The 6,448-nt window shown below is 40.9% G+C and overlaps 1 long non-coding RNA gene across 1 annotated transcript; it reads right to left on the bottom strand.

The window, feature by feature from the left end:
* Window positions 1-250: 250 nt before the first annotated feature.
* On the bottom strand, window positions 251-5,194 carry LOC137334547 (uncharacterized). The gene is made up of 2 exons (XR_010966171.1): window positions 4,580-5,194; window positions 251-3,119 (listed from the first exon to the last, which is right to left on the bottom strand). It is a non-coding gene; the product is annotated as an uncharacterized lncRNA (long non-coding RNA).
* Window positions 5,195-6,448: the final 1,254 nt, after the last annotated feature.

The raw sequence follows: 6,448 nt of genomic DNA, 5'->3' as shown, positions 1-6,448 counted from the left end.
GGCACAATTTCAAAATTTGCAGATGACGCAAAACCTGGAAATGTAGTAAACAGTGAGAAGGATAGTAATAGACTTCAAGAGGGTATAGACAGGCTGGTGGAATGGGCAGACACGTGGCAGATTAAATTTAACACAGAGAAGTGCAGGTAGAACGAGGAAAGACAATATAAACTAAATATTACAATTCTAAAGGTGTTGATCTGGGTTCTTTTCCCTCAGTCTGGTTCAGCAAACACTGACTCGAACACACTTTCAGAATTAAACACATCTTTATTTACCGCGGGGCTTTACTCTCGTGCACCCCAGTGACCCCCATCGGAGTCCGTCGAATCCAGAAGAGAAAAGCAAATTTACATTCAATGTGTTGCATTCTTATACATTTACAGCTAGAACATTAGCATAACAGCAGATTATCAGGAGCCAATCATAAGCGGAGTCACATAGTTCAAAACACTTAAAGGTCAAGGTAATCATTAACCTGTTCCAGCTGCACAATGTCCAGTAAACAACTCAACCGGGCAATCATCTCCAAACCACAGAATGTTCCAGTTGCACAATGTCTTATCAAGTCACCTGCACTGTTAGGACATAACAGGATACTTTATAATGAATGCTATTGTTCGACCCTCAGCATGTTGCAATACCGTGGTCGTGAACTATTTAGCAAGGGGTAAGGTCAGCATTCTTTTAGGGTCCCTAAGCCTAAGGATTCTCATTCCCCCCTTTTATCATTCCATGATAACCAATCAGTACATCGGTCCCTGGTTCTCTCTTGGTAGGGCCTCGTACTCAGTCACATCTACTTTATTCAGTCTATTAAATTCTTACTAGTCCCTGAACTAAAGAGGTCCCAATAGAACTCAGACATGTTTCATCTTTATATTTTGTTTCCAGCCTATCTAGACTGAATGGTACCTTTCAGACCATTTTATACCTGTGAATTGGGGCCCTCCCCTTTATATCCCTTAATCCAAATTTTATCCCTACAATATCCTCTTAGATGCTGTACCTCATCTTAACCAGATTCCCTTCGTGTTGGCCACCAGTCCAGGTGGAAGAGAGGCAGAGCATCTGATAATCCTATCAAACTATGATTGTCTTCCCTTTTACATGCACCTTACCCCAGCGGGTGCTACTCCCGGTATCATTAAGATGTTTTCTTAGTTGAAACCACAGAGACAATGGGGACATTCTCACCCAGGCTCTGTTTTACTATCTTTGCCAAACCCTTCATCCTCTGCTTACATTTATTACTTGCAATGAAAATCAAGAAGCATATTACAACAAATTGCACTACGACTAATACATATGAAATTAATCTAATCCAAAGATGGATCTGTATATTCAGTCCCAAATTCCAGAGGTCATCTCACCAAGTGGTAACTTTAATTTGGTCAATGTCATGCTTAATGTTTTTATTGTCCTGTTGTAGGTTATAATAAACCTTCTGGGAGAGGCATATCTCCATTCGCAATGCTTTCAAGTATTTAGGCAACAGGGGTGTCAGATACCCAAATGTGTCCTGATATTCTTCTAAGTAAACCTGTACGGTGGTGAGGTTATGCTGGTGTATCTCTACCAATTCCTCGGGTCCAATCCGAACCGGGACTTCAGGAATGGAGTAGAATTCTGGACTTAAAATATCACAAGTTAGATTGGCATATTTAAATGTTTTCAAATTAGTTGTAATACAGTATTCGCCCTCTCCGGCATATGCCACTTGAGTGGGTTTTAGATCCTCCATGGTACAGTTAATATCCCGATTGGTACCGGTATTGTTAAACCCACACTGTGCTTCTGGGCTGTGTCCAACACTATGTGGACATACAGTGACAGCATGCCTAGTAACACATCCCTTTAATTTTGTTCCAGCCAATTCCCTACTATCTTTTTCTCAGCATATGGTAACATATTGTGATGGGATATGTGCATTCCGTCCTTCACTACCCCAATATTCTGTACTTGTTACACCTCTCGTCCCTGGGTTTCGGGTGCCATCACCAGTATTACTGGTACCAACCCTAGGAGCCCTCCTTCGTCAGGTTTACACTCCACTTGAGTGGGGTACACCCGCACCATTGCCCTGAATTGGCAAGGGGTGATATTCTTGTTTGCTAACAGCCGCTTGGAGGTACCACCTCCATCATACCCACAGGTCAGGTTCACCCTCAGTTTGTTGATTCATTATTCATAAGGGTACTTCCCCTGCCCTGTATCTGGGCTGGGTTCTCTCGTGTCTGTTCCACAATCCAGTTACCATATGTACTGCAGATGTCATTAGCAGCCGCCTGCTAAGATACGTTATATTCCTCTTTTACTAATTTATTAATGGTTTGGGCATGCGTTTCTAGCACTGTAGCTATCTTTTGCAAATGTATGGTCAGCATTTGATCCTCAGACAATTCCTTATCTGTATTTTCATTTATTTTTTAATATATCTTTAATGCAAGACCCTAAATCTCTGACCTTTTGATCTCATGTTGCCAAATCAATGTTACTGTCCGATACAATATTTACAGTCAGCTCCAATATCCCAAAATTTGTTTATTTTACGTAATTTCCTCTTGAACCGCTTTTCATTTCCCAAAATATCCCACTACATTGTGCCCGAGTCCCTTCTATCATTTCACAATTATCCCAACTTGAGAGCAGTATTGTTGGACTGACAGGACTTGTCAATGTAAAATTTTCTTCCCTCTCGAAAAGAATTCTTCCTTGATACACAGCATTCAATAGGAACCATTTAGACTGGACTTCTTTTATTTTAAAATATCCAGGCTTTGTGGTTTTATAGTAGAGATGAAGTGCTCGTAATTACTTTTGGATATAACTCCCATATCTTCCCACCTCAAACACTCTGTCCCGGAAGACAATAAATGGGTTAAAACAAAACAAATCAAAATGTTTTAATCAGGTTGATATCACCACGCTGTGACATTTGGTATCTGCTGATGTCTGCAGCTAAAGTCTTAAATTTGTAACACCACTGGATCGTTTCGTGCACCAAATTTCTCCAGCAAAGGTTGCACCGTAACTTTGTAAAACCATTTTATGTCAAAGAACTACTCTTGGTAATCCTGCACCATCAACACTCACGTGGTCCCAAAAACCAGGGTCACCTGTTTTAAAATAAACACACAAAATCCATTGCAGCTCTTCTTGAGATCCCAAGGGGTTAATTTGTCTTTCTTTTCATACGATTTGTTTTACATTCCTTTATCATCAATTTTTTTCTCACTGTAGCATTGTCTGTGTGGAAACTTATATCTCAGTCAATTGTAGCCTTTGGCATTTCCGAGTAATTGGGTCAATTTTAATAATATAACCTATACCAATTGTTACCTCATGTTCACCTGTGTTGTGGGCAAGCCTCAGACAGTTCTCAACCGACTGGGTCATTCCTATCTGTTTGCTCTTCACACAGGTTTGACTGATTTTTTTCTCACATTTGTGGATTGCTTCACACTATATTTTGCACACTATTTTTGAGATCATAGTGTTTAATCAATCACAATAGCACAAAATGCTTCGAAGATCAGTTTAATTTATAACTAGAGATCATCCTGCAACTGTAACTTGTAATTCTTTAAATCTGCACTTTATCTTTATCCCATGTCTGGAATTTAACATGCTTAAATAGGTCACTTAACCTCAATAACTCCAATTTTAATTCAGCAATATCAGAATTAAACACAAGACAAAACAGATTCATTACACAAAGGAAGACAACACGTAAGACGCAGTAAGAAGGGGGCGTGGCCCACAACACCGACAGAAAACACTGATCAGGACAGGCTTTTTAAAGGGACAGTACACTGAAACAACAGAACCTTTCTTTTTCGGGTCTCTGTCTTTTAAACATTTTTCTAGTCACTTAATTCTATCCATATTAAATGTACCGTCTTCAGTAAAGGGATATTTCTTAGTCCTGGTCCATTTGGACCAAACTATCAACTCGTCAGTTGTTTCTTTCCCAAAGTTTCTGTACATGTAAGCAGCAGGTGTTCCCTTTGGAGGGATTTTGCTAGCGTTGACGCCCATGGCTTATAGTTTATACAATCCTTCACACTGTAATTACACAACAATCAAGGCCTATCTTAACTATCACAATTCTATACTTGATAATTCAGCTGATTGGACAAGACGTCATGTGTTCTCTACACCTACTTTAACCAGCTCAGGCTAGGTGCGTGAGAGAAACGTCTGCACTTAGTTGAATCAGCTGACTTATGCAAGATTTTTTCTTAACAGTACTGTCTCCATAATCTTTGGCTGTGGTACCTCTGTTATTTTTCTCTTAAACAATTAAGACCGCTGTATATGCGCAACACTTGAGCTCACTTTTTCCCTCAGACTATGCTGACCCTCAGACCAGGCTGCCCCTCAGACCAGGCTGACCCTCAGACTAAGCTGACCCTCAGTGATGTATAATCACTGACCTACTTTCTGTTTCTTCCGGTGTTCGCCAGACTGACCTGGATCTTGTAAGGACGCCACACGAGGGTTAGCGATTGGACGATCCGTCGTCAGACTTAACAGATTTAGGAAAGCCGAAGTAGTAAAAGAAAGTTTTACTCACATTGGGGCGCCCTCTCCTTCCTCCGTGTCCGAGACGATCCGCCTCTTATTTCGCGAACTCTCGGTGATCAACCGTTGAGATCCCACTTCTGACACCAAATGTTGATCTGGGTTCTTTTCCCTCACTCTGGTTCAGCAAACACTGACTCGAACACACCTTCAGAATTAAACACATCTTTATTTACCGCGGGGCTTTACTCTCGTGCACCCCAGTGACTCCCGTCGAATCCAGCAGAGAAAAGCAAATTTACATTCAATGTGTTGCATTCTTATACATTTACAGCTAGAATATTAGCAAAGCAGCAGATTATCAGGAGCCAATCATAAGCGGAGTCACGCCCCGGTTACATAGTTCAAAACACTTAAAGGTCAAGGTAATCATTAACCTGTTCCAGCTGCACAATGTCCAGTAAACAACTCAACCGGACAATCATCTCCAAACCACAGAATGTTCCAGTTGCACAATGTCTTATCAAGTCACCTGCACTGTTAGGACATAACATGATACTTTATAATGAATGCTATTGTTCGACCCTCAGCATGTTGCAATACCGTGGTCGTGAACTATTTAGCAAGGGTTAAGGTCAGCATTCTTTTAGGGTCCCTAAGCCTAAGGATTCTCAAAGGGAGTGCAGGATCAGAGACACCTGGGGGTATACGTGCACAGATCTTTGAAGGTGGCTGGATAGGTCGAGAAAGTGGGTATAAAAGCATACGGGATCCTGAGCTTTATAAATAGAGGCACGGAGTACAAAAGCAAGGAAGTTATGTTGAACCTTTATAAAGCACTGGTTCGGCCACAACAGGAGTATTGTGTCCAATTCTGGGCATCGTATTTTAGGATGGATGTGAAGGCCTTAGAGCGGGTGAAGAAAAGATTGGTTCCTGGGATGAGGGACTTCAGTTATGTGGATAGACTGGAGAAGCTGGGGTTGTTCTCCTGAGAGCAGAGAAGGTTGAGAGGCGATTTGATAGAAGCGTTCAAAATCATGAAGGGTTTAGATAAAGTAAGTAAAGAGAAACTGTTCCCATTGGCGGAAGGGACGAGAACCAGAGGACACAGATTTACGGTGATTGGCAAAAGAACCAAAGGCGCCATGGAGAAAAACTTTTTTGAATCTGCTTCCACCACCCTTTCAGGCAGTGAGTGGTTATGATCTGGAATGCGCTGCCTGATAGGGTGGTGGAGGCAGATTCAATCGTGGCTTTCAAAAAGGAATTGGATAAATACTTGAAGGATTGAATTGGATAAACAGCTTTAAGGGTTGTATTGCCAGGGCCCCTGGGGCTGGTGATAGGACACTCCTACAGTCGTCCCCTACATTTATTTTAACTCAAAATTTTATGGCGGTGCCTTAGTAATTCTTTAAGGAAACAATGACTTCTACCCAGTCAACAAGACTTGATATTTTCTCAGCTGTAAAGAACAAGGATTATTTCTGGGAGAAAATTCTTTTGTTTCCATACATCCTGGAGTTAATGAAATTGGGAATAAAGATTCAGCTGCATATTGTCCAAATCAAAAGAAAATGACAAAAGACTGATTTATTCAAAGCTTTGGACTGCGAGTGGATACATAAATCGTTCACCTCAGTTTGGATGATTTGCTATTTACTTGGGATGTTAAATATTTGTGTTTAAGCAATCTGTATTTGAAATTCCTATTCTTTGGATGTCTTTTATCTCACGTTAATCTAAAGCCTTTAATCATATTTATCAAGTGGATACATGCAGGTTATTGTGGGGTCTGAGCAAAGTATGAAGGTTCACAATATAAAGCTCGAGCTGTGATAATGCCACGGACAGCAACACCACTGTAAACTTGCCCAAGTCACTAAGACCAGTGGCTTTAGCAAATCGACATAGAATT

The sequence above is a fragment of the Heptranchias perlo genome, chromosome 18, assembly GCF_035084215.1.
Source record: "Heptranchias perlo isolate sHepPer1 chromosome 18, sHepPer1.hap1, whole genome shotgun sequence".
Taxonomy (NCBI): Eukaryota; Metazoa; Chordata; class Chondrichthyes; order Hexanchiformes; family Hexanchidae; genus Heptranchias; species Heptranchias perlo.
The sequence above is the reverse complement of the archived record's forward strand: the minus strand, read 5'-3'. Positions and strand labels throughout refer to the sequence as shown.